This window comes from Python bivittatus, unplaced genomic scaffold (genome assembly GCF_059951505.1).
Source record: "Python bivittatus isolate LINGU-HERP-01145 unplaced genomic scaffold, Pbiv_v1 ctg000700_np1212, whole genome shotgun sequence".
Lineage (NCBI taxonomy): Eukaryota > Metazoa > Chordata > Lepidosauria > Squamata > Pythonidae > Python > Python bivittatus.
The window spans coordinates 71,047,169-71,074,202 of NW_028277098.1; the positions used below are offsets into that span (position 1 = coordinate 71,047,169).

At 39.2% G+C, this 27,034-nt stretch overlaps 1 protein-coding gene across 1 annotated transcript in view; it reads right to left on the reverse strand.

The window, feature by feature from the left end:
- Positions 1-20,655, reverse strand: part of SYT2 (synaptotagmin 2) — a 51,336-nt gene extending 30,681 nt beyond the window's left edge. Inside the window, exon 1 of the mRNA XM_007421171.3 lies at positions 20,548-20,655. The gene's annotated coding sequence lies outside the window, so the exon portion shown is untranslated. The remainder of the gene's footprint in view (positions 1-20,547) is intronic.
- Positions 20,656-27,034: the final 6,379 nt, after the last annotated feature.

Here is a 27,034-nt window from a genome sequence, read left to right on the forward strand (position 1 = left end):
TTAGCCAAACTTACCAACCTGCAATCAGTCCTCCTGTGACAACACCATCTCAATACAATATTCAGAAAAGACATCATACTTATCATAAGTGACTGGAATGCTAAAGTTGGAAGGAAAATAGCATCTGGAATAATGAGAAAATTAAGGATTGATATACAAAATGAAGCAGGTGACACAGGGTTCTGCCAGGATAATTTGATGTTTATGGCTGTACCTTTTCCCAACAACCTAAAAAACAAGTCTACACATGGGCACTGCCACACAAACAGCACTGAAATCAAATTGATTATAAATATTTTTGAAGTAAAGTTGGAGTTCTACTCAGTCAACAAAAGCAAGACCTGGTGTTGACTGTAGCTTAGATCATGGCATTCTTGCAAAATTCCAAATTAAATTAAGGAAAACAAATAATATCATTAAACTAACAACCTCAACAATATTCCATGTAAGTATGGGGTAAACTAAAGAACAGATGTGATAAATAGTAAAAAATAAAAAACACCAGTTTTACTAAATAGAATGCCTGAAGAACTGTAGAACAAAATTAATGATTATCATTAAAAATGAAGAAATGAAAAATATTCCTCATTGTAAAAAAGTAATAGAAGGCATGAATCACAACTAGTAGCTTGAAGAACAGAACTTCTGAGCTTGATTTTTAGCAGCTCTCCTCCCACTTCATGAGATCTCAATGCATGCCAAATTTAGTGGAGCCTACTCTCTAATAAATGGTGTTTAGTATGTTTAAATGCACATACAGTAATTATTCTTTTCATGATAGACATATGTCATGGTCCTCAATACGAAGCAAACCGCAGAGTAAGTTAAAAGTGGCAGTAGGGCAAAGGGAATCTAGATTTAGAGTACTTGGTGAATAGCTTTCCAGCTTCACAAGTAGCTTGATTAGCTCTTAAAGTGAAGTGGATGCATTTTGAATGGCACTTTCATGGTGTCTATTAATGTAATGCTTAATAGAGGTTAAGGCAATTTTTTTTTTTCTGAGTGTAGATTTTTTTCCCTTTCTTTTCCTCTAGTGCATCAGAAGAGGCCAAAATTAGATAAGATACTGCAAGGGATGAGCTTTCACTGGGGAATTGAAAATACACTGAAAATGCAGGATACATGTTACCAGAGCAGCATTTAAGCCATTCAGTTATATACATTGTTTTAGGTTTTATGCATAAGATACAATTGGTCATCACAGAAAAGGCACCCTCCCTCTGCTCCATATAAGTTATGCTTGAGCAGAGTGAAGAGAATTTAAAGGGGACTGTAGATAGGAAGCATGACGAACTCACCACGACCAAGGTTCAGTGTCCTCATCTCTGAAACTGGTTTTCATTTGCTCTGGGGGATGCACATACACACATATACCCAGTTATTTTATAAGAACTGGATTTCATCTTGCTACCCTTTGGTAAGTTTCAAAATCTCAACCCTACCTCACTCCCAGATCCACCCTTTTTCAGAACATGGCTTCCCATTCTTTCACATAGGCAGATTCCTACATATTTATGTCACCAAATGGTAAATAACAAATGCCTCTTTTGCATCTCTAAGTGATTAATGTCAGGGCTAGCTAGCCAACAAGTAATGTGCAAGCTCCTCTACAGACCAAGTATAATCGTTCCCTTCCTTTTGTAATCATTTAATATTTTGAACACAGAGTAGAGGTCAAGAGGATGAGGGCACGTTGGTGAAAAAGGGGAGGGCAAACGCCAACCTGGCAGTGGAATGGCTAATGAATCCATCAGTTTCTTTCTGCTTCTTTCCCATTGTAACTTCATTTCAGTGGGAAGGGGGGCTATTTAACAAGCAGGCCTCAAACTAAATGACAGTTCTTAGGTCTATAAAGGAAATGTAATGGAGTGAGGTGAGCCCCTATCCATCAGGTGCTTTACGCTGATCAAAAAAACATTATTGACTAAGAGAGGTTCTTCACAGCTTTTGGACTCAAATAGGAGATGCAGTATCCATAAGTGTACCGCTATTTTGTCTACCTGAATTACACAACTGGATAGCAAAGGCAAACTACAGCACAGATGAGTACAAAATGTTCAAGGCCAAGCTCTGTATGTTTGCAATTTTAAACTAAATTCTGTAACATATTCAGGCATGCTGTCAAAATTTAATCCATCAATTCAATGCCTTTTCCTTGTATTTTCTACTGATATGACTGTCCCCATTCCTGCTGTGAAAGAGGGCAAAACAGGAAACAAAACTAAACAAAATATGCAGAGAGAAATGGATGCTATTCTAAAATTACTGTCTTCAGAGGAAACTAAACTGAATTGGTTTAGTTTCTAGAAGAACAACAAACTCTCAACTTACATTTCTTAATTGCATGCTTTTTGAAAATGCAAATAATGGGAGAAAAATATAGGGAAACTGTACAAATGCTCCAAACATTACTTTCAGGGTTGCTGAAAAAATGATCAAGTATCTAGAAAGAATATATGCAGAATATTTTCATAATGTTGCAGAATTTTCCCTATCCTTTTAACACCCTCCACTCTTGAATGCGTAATTGCTATTTTAGGATCAAAATTGCATGAGATGATAATGAATCAGTTGTTTTCAGAGTAAATTAGGTTGGGACCATAATGCTATACTGTTTTTCCACTCGCAGTCCATCCCTGATATTTGTCCTCAAGGGAAAGTGCCCCTCATGATTCAGTTACTTTTAAGCACTTTTTGAAAAACAAAGATCTATATGGCATGACTGGATTATGGGTTTGCCTAACAAGCTAACTTTGCCCATAACTTAGTGAAGCATCTTGTGCAAATAAAGGCTCTATTACCTGTTCTTTACTAAAGTACTTGAGAACACCTGTTTTCTTTTTCCATAACTGCTCTTTGCACAGGAGCCTCTGGTGATGCTCTCAAAATAATTGAGAAAAATAGTAAGTCAAATCTTGTCCCTGCAAAAGCCATGGTGGACCCTTGTCAGCAAGAGTTGCTCATGACTTTGACTATTTTTCTTTAATAACACATTCTATCAATTGCTGTTAAGATATTAGCCTATAATTTCCTGTATTCTCCACCAAGCCTTTTAAAACTTTGAATCTCTTTGCATGTATTCCAGTTCTTTCAAGCACATGTATGAAGGAAAGTTCCACTATGTGGTTTTAATACCATAACAACTTGCTCTTCAACCCTTCCCTTCCCTTCCAAAATTTGCTCACTCTTTGGGACATTTGGGTTAGTTTTGATTGTCATCTGATTGTAGAGTTTCAGAGTGCTTCTCAACATGTACAGCAAGTGTATACTTCTACTTTAATTGATCCAGCTTGATTGTCATTTCTTTTCCAATAATTGAGAAAATAGAAACTGCAACAAAGGTTCCCCAGGTCTTTATATCCCCTCAGCCACCTTCCCTGGCTAGAATTAGCAGTAAGTCCAAATTCCTGTAAATAGCCCCTAAACACTTGATCTCAACATGGCAAAAATGTAGGACACTCCAGTGGCAAGTGATGAATTTGTTGAGAACCAGTAAGGGAAGTACAGTAAAGACAGAAAGCATGACAAATGGATTAAGAGCATCTACCGTCAGGACTGAAAAGAACTGAGAAGAGCTTTCTGATATTCATTGCAGATAAAAAGAGAAGTACTAATAACCCAGGATGGAAATGGAATCCATTGTTTAAAAATTGCCAAGACATTGAAATTTCTTCCACCAACAGTTCAAAATAACTTTAGCTAAAGAAAAGGTGATCAGGAGTATATACAGTATGTACTTTTGACAACTGCATTGTTTCTGTCATTGTTTTTTGCTCAAGGGGAGCTGCTGGAGGTTGCCAGAAGCAATTTTACCGATTTCATTTAAAAAGCAAGGGTCACATTTTCTTCCCAGACAGGAATACTATACAGAAAAATCACCCCCCCAAAACAGACATTTTTAATCATCATCATCTTTCAAGCATTTCTTTAAAACCATTACTGTTAAATTGGGATAAGCAACCTGATTGTCCCCAAACCCCATGATGCAGCTGTCAGAACCACTCCAAAGACTGCACCTCTATTTCGTATTAAATATGCTTATGTGGGGAAATTGTGAAATACACTGGAAATAATCCTATGAGCATTTTAAAAAATCATTTAATTTAATTATTTTAGAAGCACCCACATTTTGAAGATCGGCTTACAAGCACATCACTCAAAGACCAAGTGGTGTCCTTGGCTTGAAAAAAAAGGATGCTCCTATTTTAATTGGTCCAATTAATGTTGTAAAGTTTCTGGAGTGTGTCCCTCACCCAATTATTATAGGTCCCCTTCTTTTCTAAGTAATACCAAGTTCCAGGGTTATGCTTGTCAGGATTTCACTTCCGAGGAGCATAGGGGGAAGCAGGGATTCACTTCTGAAAGCTCAGGGGGAGGTAGTAATGCCTAAGGCAAGTGACTCTAACATCCTTAACTCAAAGTGTGTGCTCGCTCTCTCTCTGTCCCTCCCCCGCCCCCGTCCTGGCTTTACACATTCCATTAAGCCATGATGAGTTTTATTTGTATAACATCTTTATTAGCATGATGTGTGAATCCAACCATGATGGTTTGTAAACTATGGCGATTTTTTTGCCAGAGGCAAAGAAGAGATTTCAAAATAAACTTTGGCTTAACGTAGGTGAATGTGGCTCCCCAGCTCCTACAAGTACAACTAAACCTTCACTCTTCCATTTGTTGGAAAGAAGAGGCTCTATAGAGAGCTCTGAATCACTCCCAGCTGCCTAGGTGTCTTACTGCATCAGTTTGGGACTCGGGAGATTCAGGTTCCAATCCCCATTCATCCAAAGAGATTGCTGGGTGACTTTTGCCCTATCACTTTCACTCAGCATAACCTACTTCATAGAGTGGTTACTGCAGGGATAAAATGAAACATGACACTACATATGCAATCTTGAATTCCATAGACAAAAAGTAGGATGTACGTATAAAAAACAGTGATAAATATTAGCTTCTATGGAGAAATATCCACTCCCCTTTATTAAGTAACTGAGCAGTAATCTACTGAACCAAACAAAAATGTCTCCCCAATCCTAGTCCAACACCTTACCACCACATCACATTTTAAGAAAACACACCCAGAACGTTAAGGCAGGATAAGACCTTTAAGAGAATTCACTCGTAAACTGGGAGGCTTCTGAGTCAAGTGTTCTCAAAATTCATATGCATTTTCACTGTAACCTCAGTGTTGTTTGTCCTGATCATAAATCTGTTGTCATTTATGGTGGTGGAAGGCAACAATTAATAGTAGCCTGCACAGGATGGAAATGATGGCACATCCTGTACATGAATATAAACTGGACTCTCATGAAACCAGAATCTTTTTCATAATCACCAATAGGATGTATCCCTCAAATACAGTTTGATGGAGAACCAAAAGAAAGAAATCATGCTATCCATTTTTGAACAAATCAAGCAACAGTACAATTATCAGCTCATAACATTAGTGGCAGGAGAGATATTACTGGAAATGAAACACTATGTGAAATGAAAGGAGCATATAGAAAGGTACACAGCTCTTGGCAAATAAAAAGCAAATTATGTTTGACATGATCATTCCCTTTGTTTCTGACAAGACATTCTTTTCTGGACTTCTTGAATGCTGTATCTCAAAAGATCACAGCTGAAAATGAAATTCAAGTTGACACAGAAATGAGTACATCTGGATAAAGCTAGAAGCTTAATTAGCAATCGCACTACAACAGCATTGCAAATTCAACACAATACTAACCCAATACATGAATGTACAGTTAGAAGACAACTCTTTTTCTTGAAGATTTGGCTGTAATACTTTTATGAATAGTATTGTATACAAACACTACTGATTTCACAATCTCATTCCCATAAACAAATCTCCTCTTATTTCCTTTTGAATCATTTTATCAATGCATATTTAAACAGGCTGGTTAAAAAGTCATCATGCTAGACACAACACTGGGTGCAATTTGTAGTGAATACAATCTAACTGAGCTCATCTCACAACACCCATTAAAAAAAAAAAACTACAAATGTTTACCCACATAGGTTTATTTTTAATAATTCCAAGTGAGATAAAACAGATGTATAGGCTAAAGCTCTCATCAGAAACTCCACTTCAGAGTAGCATATGTATCCCTGCATTTCAGGTTTCCAGACCTCTGGACTGGTAAGGAATCACCACAGCACGGGGGGAAATATAATAGTAGTGCGCACTGTAACACTTAACCACACATTTCCCACAGATTATTTTGTTGATCTCAGTCACCATATTTGAATGTTGCAAGTTGTTCAATGTTCAGTTCATCCTGACATTTAGCTGCCCACATGGCAGAAGCTGGGAATTCTAAGGTATAGTACGGAAGATGCCATCTATTAGAAAGTGCTTCATCCATTTTCCATTTTAAAAATGGGAAGAGTTCCTGCAAGCCACAATCAAATGCCAGTTGGGAACATAAGAATCTTCATGCATCCTATCTTTCTTTAAATGTAAATGTAAATATCTTTCTTTAAAGAAAGATAGTATCATTATTAAATAGGCAGGATTTTCTTCCATGAAAATTAGCAAGAGGTTATGCAAAGTACAGAAAGTGATTAAGAAATAATAAGTTAAAAAAATTAAAGATATGAACGAAGGAAAGGAAATATAACAATTTTTGTTTCCATCAACTTCCTTCACAATATCTCTCCAAGCCTTCTATTCTTATAAATCTTTTATTCCTATGCTGCCTTTTGGCCAAAACATCTCACCCAACTGCTAACAAAGAATCCAAACATTGAAGTCAAATAATACAATAGAATTGTTAACAAGGATCCTATTGCACATTGAAGGACAATATTTACCATATTAGGGAAATATAATGTATTTATTTTATTTATTTATCAGATTTATATAGCTGCCCATCTCACAAACGTGACTCTGGGTGGCATACAATAAACAACTAGTTAAAACAGTTAAAACAAGAGTTAAAAACAGTTAAACGTAAATATTCATCAAAACTGTGGGAGTACGGACCAGCATCTTACAACCAATATAACCACCTCACAGGCTCCCCATTTCTCTGAGATCCCCAAGCCTGCTGAAAAAAACAGGTTTTCAAGGATTTTCTAAATGCCAGTAGGTTCGGGGCTTATCTCACTTCAGGGGGAACGAGTGGGTGCCATGGCAGAAAAGGCTTATCCTGTCAGATGGAACTCCTTAGCAGGTGGGACCTGTAACATGCCCCTCCTGCTGGAGCTGCTGGGACAGGTAGATGTAACCGGGGAGAGGTGGTCCCTCAAATAACCTGGCCCCATGCCACGTAAAAGTCAAAACCAGCACCTTGAATTGAACCTGGAGGCAAACCGGCAACCAATGCAGCTTGTGGAGCAGAGGTGTAACATGTCCCATTCTAGGGGCACACATAACTGCCGGCACCACCACATTTTGTTCCAGTTGAAGTTTCTGGATGCTCTTCAAGGGCAACCCCATGTAAAGTGTGTTACAATAATCCATTTGGGAGGTGACCAGGGCATGAGTAACTGTAAGCAGTTACTAACTATGAGCAGTGAGCAGTAATCAGTGAGCCCAGAGGGCTGTGAAGACCTGGCTCTTCCCCCAAGCACTGGGCTAGGATGAGGATGAGAATGATTGGTCTGGCACTTGGGGGGAAGGGTATTTTTGTTTTTAACTATATTTTTTTATGGATTGGAGCCACCTAGAGTCATCATATGAGAAAAGCAGCCACATAAGTCCTATAAATAAACAAATAAAAAATAAAAAAATAATCCCCTTTGCTTGGGTTAAATCCCCCCCCCCCCAATCCCAGAGATTACTGGAATGGTTCCTTCTCAGGCCCACAGACCTCATGGGGATATAGTCAGGGGACACTGCTTTGAATGCTACCGTAATCTTTCAAGTGAAAATGTGGGGCTTAAATGAATTAAATTGTTTGTTTGTTTATTGTTACAATTCTGGGCATTTTAACTATAATTCTGGGGAAATGCAGTTTTCTTACAACCAGTATGTTTAGCTAAAGAAAAGCTATTTGAAGAATCTGAGTTTCCACACTAAATAATCCCTCTCCATCCTTTGTGCAATAGTGCTAGGAAAGACAATAGAGAGAAAGCTGTGAATGTCAAAGAAACATTCATGGTGCCATTCTGACCACTTCTCATTCAGTGCAACCTGCGCTAATCCTCACAACTGTCCTCTGAGAAGTCAGCAAACAGCCTCTTGCACATCCTGCAAAGACAGAGTTAATTCTGCAGCAGAGGAGAAATAGAGAGGAGAAAGTGCTGAGTCACTATGTTACCTTCTACTGCAGCACTTTCATTCCACTGGACACACAGAGCAATCCCAGAGCAGGAGCAGCTGAGGCAATCTTCTTTACTTTCAGGAGTATGATTCTCCCAGGATGTCACTCCTACACTGACAGGGGCATAGAAGGACATGGGCTATACATTCAGTCCCCTGGAGTCAGAGCAGCCACCTGACTGCAGAGGCTGATACAGCCACCCCACGTTTTGCTCCTCCACGCTCACTTTCCGGCATTCTAGGGGCAGCCCCAGAGGCACCACCTTTACAAAACTGCAGACTTGCTTCCGATCCCCCCGCTCATATTATTTAGCTCATAGAGAATGTCCTGGTAGCCTCTCTAACACTGCTACCTCTCAATGTTTCATTTTTAAAACATACTCAAACACACCCTAAGTTTCTTTTCCCTGTTCCAACTTTTTAAAAGCCCTCCCAAGAAACTATGGAGGATGTGTACAAAAGTGGGAAGACATTTCCTGTGTGCTTACATATATTAAAAACTGATCTGAGCGTGCACTCATTCGTAAATCCATTTGTAACACAAACATAAAATCTGTACAATCTAAAGCACAAGTTTTACTTCTGCCTTTTATATTGACAATGATACAATAATAATTAGCATGTATATAATATATTTGAATGTTATGTTCACTTGATATACATAACCTGTTTATAAGCACTAATTCAGATAGATCCATCTCATAAACATATTAGAAATATCTAAAAGCAGTGTCAGGGCAGGGACAAGATTTGAACTGATTTTCATGATTTGCAGCTTAATTTCTTGGGAAGCAAGCCCACGTTCCCTAGTCCAATTGAATTCAATCAGATTTTCTCCTGAATTAGGACTGCATAACACGTACCATTATATTGCACCAGCTCTCTCTCCTCCTTTAACAGCTTTCAGACTTGGCACAAATCATGCAGAGTTGCATTAAGTTGCAGACCTTACAGCAGAGGGCTCTTCTCAGCTGTCAAAATGTGATCTCATAGGAACAGCCCTCCTTGGTCAGGCCAAGGCCCTTCTTAGTTCACGTTTTGTTTTCTGAGCAACCAACCAGATGCCTCTGGAATTTTCCCAGGCAAAAGGAGATGGAGACATACGCATCTCCCGTACTGTCCCTCTGCAGCTAATATTTGGAGACATGCATCTTCCAACCTGGAGGTAACACAGTGTCTTCAGATCAACAGCCCTTGGCAGAATTTATTCTCCATGAATTCATCCAACTCCCTTTCAAAGCCATCCAACTTAGTGGCCATCACCATATCTGATAGGAATGAATCCCACTGGTCAAATATATACTATATAAAGAAGCACATTATTTCCCTAAGAGAAACAGCTGCCTTTCAGGCTGCTTCATTGGATAGTCTTTCATCCTAACCACTTTGCCATGTGTGATTTTATATATATCTGTCATGTCCACACCCTCCATTCTCCTTTTTTCTAAGCTAAAGAACCCCAAATGTTCCAGATTTTTCCCATAAGCAAGGTGTCTGAGATGCCTGGTAATTTTGGTTGCCTTCTGCCTTTTTACTAGCTCTGCTATATCTTTTTTTTCAAATGTGGTGACCAGAACTGCACCCAGGGCTCCAGAAGCAGATTTGTTGAAGGACAAAACAGTGTTGGCAGTTTTGTTAATGATTTCTAGTGTGGAATTTGCCTTTCTCACAACCTCCACACACTGAGCTACCATCTTCATTGAACAGGCTCCTCTCCCTTAACTGGCTTAACTTGTCAGAAGCTTCCCAAATATCTGACATGGCACAGCTGATTAAGAATTTTATTATACACTAAAAGTGAAACCACATCAAGCAGTTATTTGTCCTCTGTTATGGCCCATTCTTAATCTTTTCTCCCACACTTCCCAAGGCTTAATAGAAACCTTACTTAGTGCTTCTCACACTTAATGCTAGGTGGGATTAGTTATTGACATTTTCAGCATATCCACCCTGAGAAACTCAAGTTCTCCACAGAACTTCCACACCAATATCTTTTTCCTGGTTACTTACAAATAGCTCAGGGTATATGTGATGTTAGGGGTTTTTGCTCTAATGTGAATCACTTTACACTTTATTAATTTGAACCATGTTTGCAATTGGTTAGGTTGGTTAGGAGGTTAGGTTGACAATTTGCACAGGGTCAAGGGATCTTTCTGGAGATATTCACAATTACTTTTGGGGTTTACCACCTTGAATAGTTAAGTATCATCTGCACATTTACATGGCACAGAGCCAGGCTACATAGTGAACTACCTTTCTCCCATTGTTTCTGCTTGCTCCACCAGATCTAGCAGAAAGGGCATGCTCCAGGTTCCCTCTATTAAACACAGTCATCTTGTTGGACTCAGGAGTTGTACCTTCTCTGTGGAAGTGCCTGCCTTGTGGAACAACATCTCTTCAGAGAACTGGATAGCCCCAACCCTACTGGCATTTTTTAAGGCTCTGAAGATCTGGCTGTTTCCCCATGTGTTTGGACCAGGAAGTTAGGCAAGTCCTGTTGTTGGTATGGTTTTGTGATTGGAATGTATTGTTTATCTCAGGCATCATGGGTTATTATGGCTGGTGTGGGTCTTCCGGGCTGTGTGGCCGTGTTCTTGAAGTTTTGTTTCCTAACGTTTCGCCAGCACCTGTGACCGGCATTTTCAGAGTGCAGGAGCACAGACAGGAGCAGTTCTCTCTGTGCCCAGGGTGATGTGACCCTTTTGTGGGTATTTATAGAGATCTGAGGGGGGGGGGAAGGGGGGATTGGGTGTGGGGGGGGTTGGGTTACTGAGTGGCTGCTTGTTTTGGTGTCATATCTGTGTGTATCTTCCTGGGGATTAGGCAGGGTTTTTTCTTCTATTGAATTGTTAACGAGGGGCTGCTGGGAGTGATTAGCAAGTTCATTGTGTGAACTGTTCACATGTCCTGGTGGTTGAGCTGAGTTCTTGACCTTTTGCAGGCTGTATTTTTCAGGATTGGTAGCCAGGTTTTGTTGATTTTTAGACTCTCCTCTTTTTTATTGAAACTGTGCTGGTGTTTGTGAATCTCAATGGCTTCCTGGTATAGCCTGGTATAGTGGCTGTTGGTGTTGTCCAGTATCTCTGTGTTTTCAAATAGGATTTTGTGTCCAGTGTGCTTGAGAGCATGTTCAGCTACTGCAGATTTTTCTGGTTGCTGTAGTCTGCAGTGTCTTTCGTGTTCTTTTATCCTGGTATGGATGCTGTGTTTTGTGGTCCCGATGTATACTTGCCCGCAACTGCATGGTATGCGGTATACTCCTGCGGCGGTGAGGGGATCCCTTTTGTCTTTTGCTGATTTTAGCACTTCTTGTACTTTTCTGGTGGGTCTGAAGATTGTTTGGAAATTGTGTTTTTCCATCAGTTTTCTCATGCAGTCTGTGACCCCTTTGATATAGGGCAGAAATACTTTGTTGGTGGGTGGCTGTTTTTCTTCTTCAGTCGTGAAGAACAGAAAATGTTCTTCAGTCATGTTGCTTTCTTGGTTTGATGGCTCTTTTTATTTCATTCTTGGAGTAGCCATTCGCTTGTAGGACCCAATTAAGGTGGTTAAGTTCAGAGTTTAGGAATTGGGTTTCGCAGATCCGATTGGCACGATCCATGAGGGTTTTGATAATGCCTCTTTTCTGACATGGGTGGTGGTTGGAGTTTTTGTGTAGGTACCAGTCTGTGTGGGTGGGTTTTCTGTAGACTTTGTGTCCTAATTTGAGGTCTGGTTTGCATATGACCAACGTGTCTAGAAATGGAAGTTGGCCGTCCACTTCTTTTTCCATGGTGAATTGTATATTGGGGTGGACGCTGTTTAGGTGGTTCAGGAACTTCTCTAGGTCTTCTTCATCCTGACTCCAAATTGCGAAGGTGTCATCCACAAATCGGAACCAGACTGTTGGGGTAACGGGTGCGGTTTCTAAAGCCCGTTTTTCAAAATGTTCCATGTAGAAATTTGCTACGACTGGGCTCAGGGGGCTTCCCATGGCGACACCGTCCATCTGTTCGTAGTACTCATTATCCCATAGGAAGTAACTGGTTGTTAGGCAGTGCTGAAATAAGGTTGTGATGTCTTCTGGGAAGATCTGTTTGATGAGTGCCAGGGTGTCCCTCACTGGTACCTTGGTGAACAGGGAGACGTCAAAGCTGACCAGTTTGTCCGTGGGGTTGAGTTTCAGGGTGCTGATTTTGTCGATGAAATGTCCTGAGTCTCTGATGTGGGCTGGAGTCTGTCCAACGTGGGTCTGTAGAAGGGTGGCCAGATGTTTGGATAATTCATATGTCGGGGAGCCAATGGCGCTTACGATGGGTCTGAGTGGGATCGAGTCTTTGTGGATTTTGGGGAGTCTGTATAGTCTGGGTGTAAGGGCTTCTGTCTTGCATATGCGTTGAAGTACGTTGGGGTGAAGGGAGGAGCTCCTCGTCATCTCCAGCATCCAAAAGGGTAAGGGGAACCAACAAAACTATAGACCTGTCAAATTGATATCTATAATGGGCAAGGTCTTTGAACAAATTGAACAAATTACCAAACAGCATGTTTGAGAGCCCTTAGACAGGCATGCTGCAATTAACAGGAACCAGCATGGGTTTGTCACAAACAAATTATGCCAGACTAATCTTATATTTTTCTTTGATAGTTACTAGCTTAGATGTGAGGAATGTCATAGACATAGTATACCTGGACATCAGCAAAAGCTTTAGTACAATGACTCCTGATATTTTCCTTAATAAAGTGCAGAGTAAGGTCTAGATAATATTACTATTATCTCTTCCACTCATTGAACTCATGTTTAGTTAACAGGACTGAGGGAGAGTCATAATCATATTCCTTTGTATTATACTTTGTGTGACTAAGGACCCTTACACTTGGAAATGCTGGCCATAGTTTACAACCTATCAAGGCAAGTCACAGTGGGAAAAGAAATGGGGACAGGAGAATAAAACCAACAACATGGAAGTACCAAATCTTAATTTTATCTTGGTCTCTTTCTCTCTCATATTCCAGTGGAATGGCTATCAGAGGCCACTGGGTGAGAGACAAATCCTGAAGTAGCTTGTTTCTCAAGAGGGCTGATAGCTCTGATTTCCTTCTCTCCCTTCTCTGGTGAACCTGAATTCTCTGGTTCCTGTTTGTATAATCTAGTGGTAATAAGTGATTAAAAAAACCTCCTATGAATATTGTGAGAGAGTGAGATTTGTGATCATTATCTACACAAATCATGTCCCTTGCATGATGGGGAGAAGATATATAGGACCAGTGCAGGTGGTTCAGTCAATACAGTTGCCTTTCCATACATTCCTGATTAAAGTGTTCAGAATGAGGCCCTGCCTTGCTATAGAGCTTATGTGCCAACTATGGAAATAAGTTCTAGAGGTACTTGAAATCTAGAAATAATCCATTGTGCAATTTGCTGAAACAAGAAGCAAAGACAAAATATATTATGTAGAATATATCTTCTACATAGCAAGTATAAGAAAATAAAACTGTATTTCCTTTGACAATCCAGAATGATAAAAAAGCATTGACAACTGGATAAGAAAAACATTGCTTGACCTTGTAACCTATCTCAAGCTGTCACTATGATGGAATGCAAAAGATGACAGAGGGTTAGAAATATGTCACTGGTAGACATGATGTTTCTTTTATTCAAAGCTCCTCTGCTTTATATCTTGATTCTTTTCCAAAGCTTTCATTTTCACTGCATGCAACTCTAATAGACAGCAGCTTTGACCAGGTCTTCACATATTTAAGGAGAGGGAGCTTGATCTGAAGCATTCAGCTGCATTTTTTAAATCAAACTTCTGAGAATTTCAGCTAAATCTCCTCCACTGCAAAACATATTCAAAGGATGTGTAAACACCAATATCAGGAGAGAATCAGCAGAATGGTTATGGATACTTAATCTTTCCAATGTTCATTCCTTCTGTCCTGCATGAATTCAGGATTCAAAAATCAAGGATCCAGAATCTTGGCTGGAGAAGAGCAGCTGGGGAGATTTGGGGAAAAGAATGGAAGGCAGCTTAAATATGTCTTCCACAAACCAGTTCTTTTCTCCAGCAAGCCATGCTCCCCATACAATAAAGAAGCAGTGCTCATGCTTTCCAGTTGCATGCTTATAACATAAAGCAGCCTTCTCCAACCTTGTGATGTCCAGGTTTGTTAGAAGTACAATTCCTAGAAATTCCAGCCAACAGTTCCAGCAAGGCATAAACTTAGCAGTAAATTATCTATCTGTCTATCTATCTATCTATCTATCTATCTATCTATCTATCTATCTATCTATCTATCTATCTATCTATCTATCATAAGGCTCAAAGTAGATTTTTTGCTAGAAACCCCTGTCTAATTTTAGGGAGGAGTTTTTATCCTGAAACAAAACATGTTGTATTTTCGCATTTGCATCTGGAATTAAACATAATTAGACTGGTTTTGCAAACATATAAATGGTCTAGGTTGTCAGGTTTGTAAAGTTTAAATGACTATTTTAAGTCTAGGAGGTTTAAGGCAACTGATTTCTCAACATTAGTGGCTATTATTCATTCCCGAAATGGTTTTCTTATTTGGCTTTCATTAAGCAGCTCCTAATGGTGTATTGGCCATTCTGAAGGCTCATCTATTCTTATCTGGCCTCTTCATTCTTATTTATTTATGCACTGATTTATTTATTTATTTATACATTTATTTTCCATCTTAAATGCACGATGCCTGCACCGTGCAGAGTTGAGAGATGACACAGGCAAATGTGTGTGTGCATGTGCACACACTGAAAACAATGGCAGCTGTTTTCAGGGTGAATTCTCATGACTAAGTCTGCATGTTCAGGTTAACATGAATAGACTCCTTGGGAAAATGCATGTGTAAGAATTCACAATACCTCAGATTACAATTTAAGATATACTCCAAACCTGTTCAAAAATGGGTTGAACTAGTCTATACTGAATTAGACAAAGTGTGGGCAAGGACAGAAACATTCATAAGACTACTTCTGTGAGAACTGATGAATGAGTCAGCTAATTTAGATTTTAAAACAAAATTAATGATCATATGTAACTGCTCTAGGAAAGGGAGCTAAGAATCAGTTTGGAAGCTTATAATAACAGAACACTATTGCTCTGTTTGATGTAGTGGTTAAGACACCAGGCTAGAAACTGGGAGACTGTGAGTTCTAGTTCTACCTTAGGTACAAAGCCAGTTGGGTGACCTTGGGCCAGTCATTCCCTCTCAGCCCTAGGAAGGAGGCAATGGCAAACCACTTCTGAAATCTTGCCAAGAAAAATGCAGGGACTTGTCCAGGCAATCACCAGGAGTCAAGACTGACTCAAAGGAACCAAAAAAATAAAAAATCGTCCTGTTTGGAAGAGCAGGCTGCTTGGCAAAATTGCAGGCACCTGTGCTGCCTTCTTTCCCTCCCATCTGAGCCCTTCCCTCAGTATCAGCCTGGCAGAGTTGCCAATAAAGCAGCAACCTTGACACAGGCATGGGAGGAGATGTGTGTTTTGGAGCTCTGCAGCCACCAGCAAACTGCGTACAGCAGCCAAATGAAAGAAGGTGTTTTTCCTTCAGAAGGAGTGGGCAGAGGAAAAGAAGTATAGCAGCTCAGCAAGACAAAGCACAACTTAAAAAAGGTGCAAGAGCTCTACGTGCTGGCCATTAACAGAAAAAGAAATCTCAGAGAGAGGGGGTTTAACACAAAACAGGCTTAAGAAAGAAATGTTGATGCGTACAAGTAGTCCTCATCTTACGTCCATTTGTTCAGCGACCGTTCAAAGTCACGGCAGCACTGAAAAGATGGATGTATGACCTGTCCTCAAAGTTCCAACCATCGCAGCACCCCCATGGTCACATGATTGTGATCCGGGTGCTTAGGTTCCCAGTTTGCAATTATGACATTGCAAGGAGCTGCGGTCACATGATCATTATTACTGACCTTCCCTGCGGGCTTCCCACAAGCAAACTCAATAGAGAAGGTTGCTCTGGTAAGTCGTTCCCACTTTTTCTCCCACCTGCAGCACCCTCCTCGCCCATGCGCAGCCTCCGCTGGCCTTCTCAGGCCCTTTCCCAGCCTCCCGTGGCTTGTGCACAGCCTGTGCCAGCCTTCCCAGCCCCTCCCCCAGCCTCCCCCACCCCTTTGCGGATCCCCGTGCTCCTTACCTGAGGCTCCTGCCTCTTCCCACTTAATGACCCATGCACCTTGGGGTTACAATGGTAACCAGGACTGCCCAGGATTGCCCTCACTAAGCAATGCAGTCACGGGACGTCATGCTTTACAACTACATTGCTTAGCAATGGAAATTCCATTCCCACTTGCTGTCATAACCCAAGGACTACCTGTATTAGTAATAGTATAGAATATAGTATATTGGTAATTGTAATAGAGTAATAGGTAATAGTAATACAGTATAGTATATTGAATAGTAATAGTACAGAATATAGTAGTTGTCTTAGTAATAGTAATTGTCGTAGTAACAGTATAGAGCAGTGTTGTCCAAACTTGGCCACTTTAAGATGAGTGGACTTCAACTCCAAGAATTCCCCAGCCAGAATTCTGGGAGTTGAAGTCCACTCATCTTAAAGTGGCCAAGTTTGGACAACACTGGTATAGAGATAGCAATAGAACAGAATATAGGAAGCACTCACATATCACTTTTACAAAATAAAACATCTCCCCAACCCTTATAGAAAGATATAAAGAAACCACCTGTCCAGGGTCCAGTGCTTTTGTGTCTCTCTTGAGTCCGTGTCAGTCTAATTGGGCATGGTTAAATAAAGAACCCATGACACCCTGTTATCCAGCAGTTTCTGAATGTTGTGCAACTAAGAGTCACTGACTTCAATGAACTTTGCCTCTAAATCAGAACAGTGTCCATAATATACAAACATACATTGCACTATTTGGACCATAATCCTATACTGCATTTAAGAGTAGGCTTGCAACTGAGCCTCCAAATCAGAGCAGCGAAGCCCCTCAGAGTCAGTTGATTGGTCTATCAGCTCTGTAAATGAAGTAAGGCACACAAACATTGTTTTGCAATATCTCACCACTGAACTACAATCAACATACGCAATGCAATACAGGCACATCAAATAAAAATCAGAGTTTCCTAAAACAAATACGGCTTACTGAAAAGTTTCTCATGATCAGTCAGCATTATTTTTTCAAGGAAGCAAGATAATGACTAGATTACCATTTTTGCCATAAGGACTACACCCTAACATCATGTCTTTGATTATTTTTTTCTTTAGGGTGTTGTATGAAACTAGCACTACTGTAAGATTCAGTTTATGGTTTCATGTTATCTGAAAACCCAAGTAATAATATAGCAAGTCACGGTTAAGCAATGGCTTGTTTCCAATGTGCCAGCAAACTGAATGCAACCAAACTGTGAAATAGCTTCAGATGTATGCATTTTTTTTCTTCCTTATCCCTTTTCTCCAATGCATTGCAATTTCTTCCTTCTGATTCTATAGCAAAATACAGTTAGCCATTATAACATAAACATTAAGCTATGGTTGCCATTTGCCCACCAAACCAGGATCAATTTATTTTATACTCCTTGTTTGTAGGCAAGCCAAATTAGATGTATGGTATAGTCTGGATTTGCCCCAGACAAGGAAAGAAGAGAAGGGAGAAAAAGACTGTATTAAAGAGAGGCTCATTTCATCTAACCACAAATTATGGATGGATGTAATATCAAGGTCAGTGTTTCTCAATCTCAGCAGCTTTAAGATATGTAGATTTCAACTTCCAGCAGGCTGGTTGGGGAATTCTGGAAGTTGAAGTCCACACATCTTAAAGTTGCTGAGATTAAGAAACACTGATCTAGGTTGTGCAAATGTGACCACAGCATTTTTCATACAGCACTTGACATATCTACCATGCCTTTGTCCTGCAATGATGAGACCGCCACAAAAGGAAGAAAAGAAACAGGTCTGCACAGAGCAACAAAGCTGTAAGAAAAGTAGGCTTTGTCAAATGCAGGAGAAGTCAAGGGCAATCTGTGTGTGGGGCTCTCCTAAATGCAGTCAGCTACTTTGGCCTTGCAGTTATAGACAGGCACATACTTGCTAGGGTATTTTCCTCTTCCAAATAGTTTTCTTTCCAAATTGCATCCATGTTCAGTTATAATACTGTGTTAGTTTCATTTAACTGTGAGGAGAGAGAAAGAAGCATCCGATACAATTTTGTCAGCACAATGATCCTGATAGCCTCTAGGGGGCTCCATTTAATTGAAAAAAGAAATTGAAAAATGCTGCATAAATGAAGTTTTCCAACAGTCCAAACAGACTCAACTTCCATTAGATATTAGACAAGAGCTGGCACAGAGCATCTGGGACCCGTCCTTCTCTCAAATGACAGTCAAAAGAGCAGCTTTTGTTGTTCAGATTTGCACAGTGTCTTCCATTATTGTTGTTCAGATTTACACAGTGGATTTACCTGGTATGACAACAAAAACCCCAAAACGAGAGCAAGAGACCTCCCAGCAGATGGTGATCTTTTATTGCTAAGATGAGCTCAACCTCCGCAGGGGTGGGGGTGGGGGAAGCATCTGTTAGTTTTTCATCAGGCGCCTCTGCCTCAGTTGATCCTTCTGCTGGAAAAGCAGATCTGTAATACAGTGACTTTTTTAAGGCTGCCCAGTGAATTTGTAATTGAAGGGAACTTGAAACCATAGAGATCCCAAATCTTACAGCGAGAGTTATTGTGACAGCCATATTTTTTTAATCTGCCACTCAGCTGTAATATGGGAGATAATACTATTGGTGAAGAACAGAACAGCAGTATGGGATCAGATGAAGCACCTCTTAGGTCCAGCATCCTGTTTCCACAGAGGTAAACCAGAGGTCTATGGGAGTCCACAAGGAGACTGTGAGATTTTATTTATTTATTTTGAAAGACTTCTTTGTGTGTGTGTGTGTGCCTTTGAGTCTATGTTGACTCCAAGCAATTGCCTGGATTTGCCCCTGCGGTTTTCTTGGCAAGGATTTGTCTTCTTTCTAGGGTGGAGAGAGAGTGATGGGCTCAAGGTCACCCAGCTGGCTTTGTGTCTAACACACAGTGCCGGATTTAGGCATAAGCGAAACAAACTACAGTTTAGGGCCTCACAATCTGCAGAGCCTCACAAAATTTCACATTTGGATTTTTTTTTTTTTTTGGCTTTTACAATTTACATTTAAGTATTATTTCCAGGGTATACCATATTATATTCTATGAGAGCCAGCCAAATGATAAATATCTAATCAGTAAATGCATTCATTTGAAAATAATTTGTATTTTTCATTTTAAATACCAAGGTCCTGTTTTGGTATGTACCTTTGTGAGGCCTTCTGGTGTAACTTTTTAACAACGGACCTCCAAGCTTTATATAGGTTAGCACCTCACCATGTCTAAATCCAGCACTGCTAAGGTGGGACTAGAACTCACAGTCTCCTGGTTTCTAGCCTAGGGCTTTAACCGCTACACCAAACTGGCTCTCTATATAAAAACTTATATAGCTGCCCATATTATAACAACAACCCTGAGTGGCACACAAAATATTAGCATCTGTCTGCTCACGTTCCCAGCAACTGGTATTAGTAACCTTATTTTCCATGATTTTCTCTAATTTTAAAGTCATGTAGGTAAATGCTGAGTACTTTGATTGAATTCCCACATTATGATAAGCTATAATTTATGTATGATTTCCTGAATAAACCAAAATTTGCTGGTTTCACACAACATACTAAGACACAGTTTACAAGCTACAGTAGCTGAGTTCGTGTAACTTCAAATGGACTGCCATGGCTTGTGAACCAGACCAACTGCTCAATATAATAAACTCCACAGTGCAGCTATACACTATGTAAATTATAGTACTGCTTTTTGATTGTCCTGAATGACCCAAACTTTAAGTTCCAAAATTAACTTCAATCTATTCACTTTCTCTGTATCACCCAAAGCTTTTATACCTCTTTGGGTACTCCCAGATGGACAGTGTCTAATATTACTGCACTTGTAAAACTATTCCATGTTTCTCTCCATTTCCTTTGGTGTGAAAATAAAATAGGAATTGTGGGAAAATAAGCTATGGCATTTAGACAATGCCTGTATCTCTGAAAATGAGAGAGTACAATTAGACAATCATGGTGTCATCTGGGAACAGTCTTGTAACTATAGCATCAAACCATTTTTCCCTCTCCCCCATACCTTCTTCTGGACATAACACCCTCCCTAATACAAACTTTAGCTGGGGTTCTCCAAGCTTAGAGAGGTCAGTACCAAAAAAGAGATCACATTTTTTGCAAACTTTTACCTTGCATTCCAGTGAGGCTTCCTCAGAGCAACAGTTCAGAAGTGAGGATCACCTTGAAGTATTTCTAGTCTCTGTGGCATTTGAATAGGGGGTGGGGGGTGACTGGAGTTCAGACTTCCAGGAATTCTCTGGCTCTTCTGCTGTTTGGTCAATAATTGACCACACAAAGACCAGAAGAGCTATAGAATTCCTGAAAGCCTGGGACTCAGAGAAAGGAGGGATCAACAGTTCAATAGAGCTGGATATGATCTACCACCCAGTTAAGCACCTGATTCAAACCATTCAGAACAGACTGACAAGGTGGACCAATCCAAATAGCATTGGCACCAATCCATTGATGCTTCCCAAGAGGCTTCCAGTTACAAACCAATCCCTCTCTCCCAATTCAAATCCCGCATAGACTACAAATATTGCAAGGAGATCCCCACTTCTGAACTGTTGTTTTGAGGAAGCCTCGCTGGAATGCACGGTGAAATATCTGCAATATAGTACCAATTTCTACTTTGGGACTGATCTCCCTAAGCTAAGAGAACCCCAACTAAAAGGTATGTACAACAAGTGAGGGCTACTGCTATCTCAAGAAATCCTCCCTAAAGCGGTATTCTGGGGAGTGGAACTTACGACTTTGAATTTTTTAATTTTCCTTGATACTTGTATTCTTAATACAGCATCCTTGATTTTTTTCCTCTATCAGACACACATATACACAAATATATGTGTGTGAAAGTCCATTACTGTGTGCTAATAGGATTTGAATAAATGATATTATATTGGCTTGAATTATTTGACAATTTTGAAACCTGTCACTTGTCAACATTGCTAAAAGATACATTGGAAGTACACTGTATATTGCCTAAAGCATAAAGCATAAATCATACTGATGTTTCCTTAGAGTCACTAAGCATCATTAAATTCAAAGGGCCTTAAATCTTTTATAGAAATCCCTATCATCCCACGGTGGGTTTTATATCTAATTTTATACATCTGTTTATTTTTACTTCTCCCTGCTGAAACAATTGATAGTACAGTGAGTGTGATATTCTTTCATCTGTAATCCTTCCCTGATAAATGATCAGAGGAGTCATTTTGCTAAAAGGTGATGTGCTCCATTACTAAAACTTCAGGACAAAGAGTCTAGTTTAGCATCAAATAAATTAGTAGACAGCACTGTAACTCCAAATTAAAATGAATGTTTTTATTCTCAAAAATTTTAGCAACACTGGTGACCATGTTGTATAATTACAGAACTAATCCTCCGAAGTGTGACCAGCACATGTTCAGTTTTTAGTTACATTCTTTTATGTGCACTATTGGAATATAATCGACAACTGATATATTTCTCCTTCCTTTTTTATTTCATTCATTCGTTCACTCTTATTTATGTATTTATGCAGTGGGAGTGATATTTAGAGGACATCAGGATACTCAGTCCTGCAGATCCATTGATACATTTGTAAAGCCTAATAGATCTGTGTCTTTTACATATAGCAGATGACACACAATGAAAGGAGAGATATGAGCACACTCCTGCCAGCTATATGGCTGAACTAAGGCTGAGCAGCCTCTCCCAGGTTATACAACAGATCATAAATCTTGGGGAGCAGCTTCTCCCCAGGATTACAGAACAAGAAGACATGAATCAAGCATTGATTTCTGGGTATAACCACATGGCTCAAGTTCAGAATTTTCAGTTACAATTCCAAATTACACATGGGTAAATTTTTCTTTATTGGGGAATATTTTAGTCCAGTGAGACTTGAGATCATCCACTAATTAGATCATGCTATAATTCTTATAATGCCAGATGATAACGTGTGTCCAGTCACTTTTTTCAGTTTAATACTTTAAATCCATCCATATGAGCTTCCCTGATTTTTTTGGCTTTGAAGACATTTGCTACTCATTGTAGAATCTCAAGAGACCCAGGCATAGCTTTCTCAGTGGTAGCCTCACACTGAGGCCTTTGACACCAGCTACCCTCTGCCATCTTTGCTACAGTTTTGACAAAAATCCATTTTGTTCTTAGGGGTGCATGCTTAAGTACAGGGAGTCCCCAGGTTAAGAACGCCCGGGTTACAGACGACCCATAGTTAAGAATGGAGCCTACTGTAGCAAATCTGAGTTAAATACATAATAATTCCAGTTAAATACACAATGGTTGAGTTCATTACACAATACTACTTATACAGTATTATATAATTATTAATAATAATATAATATATTCTTATAATTATTATTATAAGTATTTTATACTTATTAATTATTATTTTTATACTTAATAATTATTAATTATTATAAGTATTACTATAAATAATAATAATAATAATATATACCAGCTTACATACAAATTCAACTTAAGGACAGACCTTGGGAACTACCTGTACTGAAACAGAGACTGGGATTTCTTTTCTTCCTTACAATGTTTGTATTAAAAATCACTTATATTGTTTTAGATGGCTTATTTTTGGGAGATCTTATTTTGGATATGTTTTGTCTGAAAGGAGATAGAAAGACCATACAAAAGAAGAAGATGCAGAACTTATTTGAAGCCTCTAGGCAAAAACATCAGGAGACATTAAGCAGAGTATATCTTTCATTAATATGAGCAAAGCATTATGCATCAAAATATCAAAAGAAATAAATGTAAGCTACCTAAAATACTAAAGACAAAGCACATTGAGATGATAGTTTATTTACAGTCAGATAGTGAAATCAAGTTCTGTGCTTCCTCCGTAATAAAGCTATCTAAAACCAAGAACACAGAGTGCATTTGATCAGTGACACTACAGCCCAGTCACAAAGATAAGTCAAAGACAAATTAGTTCCAAATCACCTCTCTATAAGAGACAAAAATACTTAAAAGAGAGACAAGTTACATCATTCCTAGCCAATCCCTAGCAATCTCTCTCTCAAGGTCCCAAGAGTAAATTACACATCTCTATTTCCAAGCCATAAAACTGAAAACTAATTTTCCACAGAAATTCACACAGATAAGGAAGAATTCACAGGAGCAGATGAGAAGTATAAGCTGCCCAGCAAAGATGTAGGCATATAAGATGCTTATATGTCAAAGAAGAACTAGATTAAATGCTTCTTTAGGCATACAGACAGTCATGACGAGCAGCTATCTCTGTTTGACCAGCTTTCCCCAACCTTGTGTCTTCCAGGTTAGCCTCAAATTTCCATAATTGCCTCCAGCATAGCCAAAGTCTAGGAACAATGGGAATTGAAGCCAACACATCTGGAAGGTACCAGGATGAAACATGCTGAATTTGACAAGGAGATAGAGAGATTTCAAAACCTTGTTCCATTATTTCAAGATAGCAATTAAATACTTCTTGGCTGAACAGAGAAGATCAAAATATGACAGGCACAGAGCTGGAATTCCATAACAATATTTGTAATAGCTCCTCTGTTGCATCAGAGCTGATCATGTATAGGTAGTCCCCATGTTAAGAATGCCTGGGTTACAGATGACCCATAGTTAAGAATGGAGCCTATTGTAGCAAAATTCAAGTTAAATACACAATGATTTGAGCTAAATACACAATGGTTCAAGGTCAGTACATACTACTACTTACACAGTATTATACAATTATATAATTGTATATATAATTTCTGTTCTGACTTACATATAAATTCGACTTAAGGACAGACCTTGGGAATAGAAGTTGTTCTTAAACTGGGGACTACCTGTAGTCAAAATGGAACATGGGAAACTGCTTTGTAGCAGATCAGACCACTGTTCCATGAATCCAGGACCACCTGACAGCAGCTTTCCTGAACTTTTTACCTCAGACCTTCAAGCATGCTTTCTATCCCTGTGCTATTTCCAGTCCCAACTGTATTAAAGCCTGGTATGTTCCAGCCCCAAGACTGAAGAGAAATGGCAACCAGCAGTGCTTTTTACAGTTGCTGGTCCTACTTTTCAAGACTGTCTCTTTCTCTTGAACCTGTACAATAGATCACTTCCTTTTACTTCTTTTCTTCCAATTCTACTCAAACCTGATTTTGCCTGCTCTCTTGCCCTGTAGTCAGGCTCACAACTTTTGCTTCTGTCTTGCATTTCCATACTAAACATTTTCCTACCAGACCCTTCACTTAGATATTTCCCAGCCTAAATCCAATTCTGATCAAACTGCCACCCAGTCCTGGAAAGGCTTCTTGACATTTGTCATCAACCTGGACTTGCTATCCCCAGAAGTAAGAGTTACTATGGCCATGGAGCTGGCATACATATTGGTAAATAAATAAAATAAATAAGTAAATAAATCCAGTTTAGTCCTACAGCAGTAGCAGTTACTCTTCTTCCATTCCATGAAGCTGTATTTATTTTAACATTAAGTGTAGTGTTTGAGCCATTCCAACTGTAGCCATTAAAGAAGATAGCTACATATAAAAACAGCAATCAGCCTATTCTCTGCAGTGCAGTCCTCCTCCAGGTAGAAAAATGACCTTTCAGTCTCCCTGACAAGTCACTCTCTACAGCTTGCTCTCTTTTCATACATAAAAACTCTGACATTCTTGCCTTTTATAGGCTCCAAATCCCCAATCAATAGACACCAGGAGGGGATACAAGCTGACAATACAGTAAGCACCTTTGTTTCACCTAGTGATTTGGTAATTATTTTGTTTTTATTGACTATGCAGAGTTTCAAGCAAGCAATAAACTGTCTTGAAAAGCATAGCTTTAAAAGCACAGTCAATATATTTTGCTTTCTATGCATTCTTTTAGCTTCTGGATATATTTTAGGGGATTCATTTTACACACACACAAAGTACTTTATTATTATTAGGGGGGTCTAGACATATAGTAGAAGAATGGTATTCCTCCAGTAAAGGATGAAAAATGAATGACATGGCATTTCCACTTTCCTTTCACGAGAATACTAGCAGATTGTTAGTACGCCCTGCAAATAATGCTAAACTAGCAAGAGAGCTTGCATATTATTGTGCTTGAGCTATTCCATCTTTTTTTTTCTTTTCTAACTCCACTCATCCAAAATGCTCAAGAGGGAACCCACAGGGAGTCTTCCTTTACAATGACTGTGGAACAATTTCAGAATTTCTTCAGAATTCCCATCAATAACTCATCCTCCTTTTTCTCTTATCCCCACCAACAAATATACATTAGTTTCTCACAATTTGAGCAACAGATTCTACCAATTAACCTGGGGATATTTTTATTTCTTATTTCTCTATCTGAAGGGCACATAATTCAAATACATGTAGACTAACACACCTGTGAAACCTGCGCCCCTGTTAGAGGAAAACTATGAAGGCCAAACATTGATAGAAAACATGAATGTCATTAACTGATTAAGTAAAAAGAAATGTTTACTTCCTTTTTTTAATTCTCTGCATTGCAGACTCAATCAGCATATCAATACTGGATGACATCTTCCAGGAACTTTAATCAGATGTGAAGCTTTTTGGCTTATAAATCCCATAATCTGCAGTCAAATGACAAATGTATTATATCTGGAAAGCACAAAGTTGGGTAGGCTTGGCAGTGTGAAGAGGATGCAGTCCTGTGGTCTCCACAAATCAAAGTCACTGGGTTGGGTAAACATTCAATATTATCTTCTGAAATTAATTTTATAGGAAATATTAGAATCACAGCAACAATGTGTTTATGCCCAGATCAGACAATCAGGGGAGAACACCAAAGTCAGTAACATCAATCAAAGTAATATCAAGCAATCATGAAAGCTACATTTGATAGGTGTGAGAATTATTTCAGTGTTGAAACGCCTGTTCTGAGTGTTTTGAGCTTCCAACAAAACATACTGGCTTTGTTCAGACCTCAAGACAAAAATGGGTTCATTTCATTCAGCACTGTGTGGGTTGTTCCAAAAATCTCAAGTCCTGTCATTGGCTTCTTTTTATAAGTTCTAATTGGGTGGAAGTGATGGTGGTAGTGTTGTTGTTTTTTTTTTAAAGATCCAACATAGCTGGTAAAATGGAAGGCGTTAGTGGCTGAGACCAAATGGGGGGAGAAGGGATGGAGGTGAAGAAAGAGGCAACAATGATTTAGCTTTCTTCTTTTTTTAAATTAATAACTTGGCCAACATTTCTGTAGATTGAATGGTAGGTAGCTGTTAGCATGGATTATCACTGCATCTATTTTTAAGCTCCAAAAATGAAAAATGAGTGATCGAAGGTTGTTTATTTCTACTTCCCACCATTTTTTCAAAAAGAAAAAAAATCAAGCTTTGTTCTGTACAGAGTACTCAAGGAATTCAGGATTTATTCCCCTGGAACATAGCCAACTTAGAATGTTCCAAAGGAACTATCTGAAAAATGCTGTTTCGTCTTGACCTTGAAACAAAACATCTTTTTCAGTTTTGTGCACATTTCCATCATCAGAAACTAGAGCAGTCAAAGCTGTTTCCATTCTCTTTCCTCAAAATTATCTGCAAATGAGAAGGTTAGAGATCAGACAGTTGTTTTCCAAGTTAGAGTCCATTACATGTCTAATGTGGAA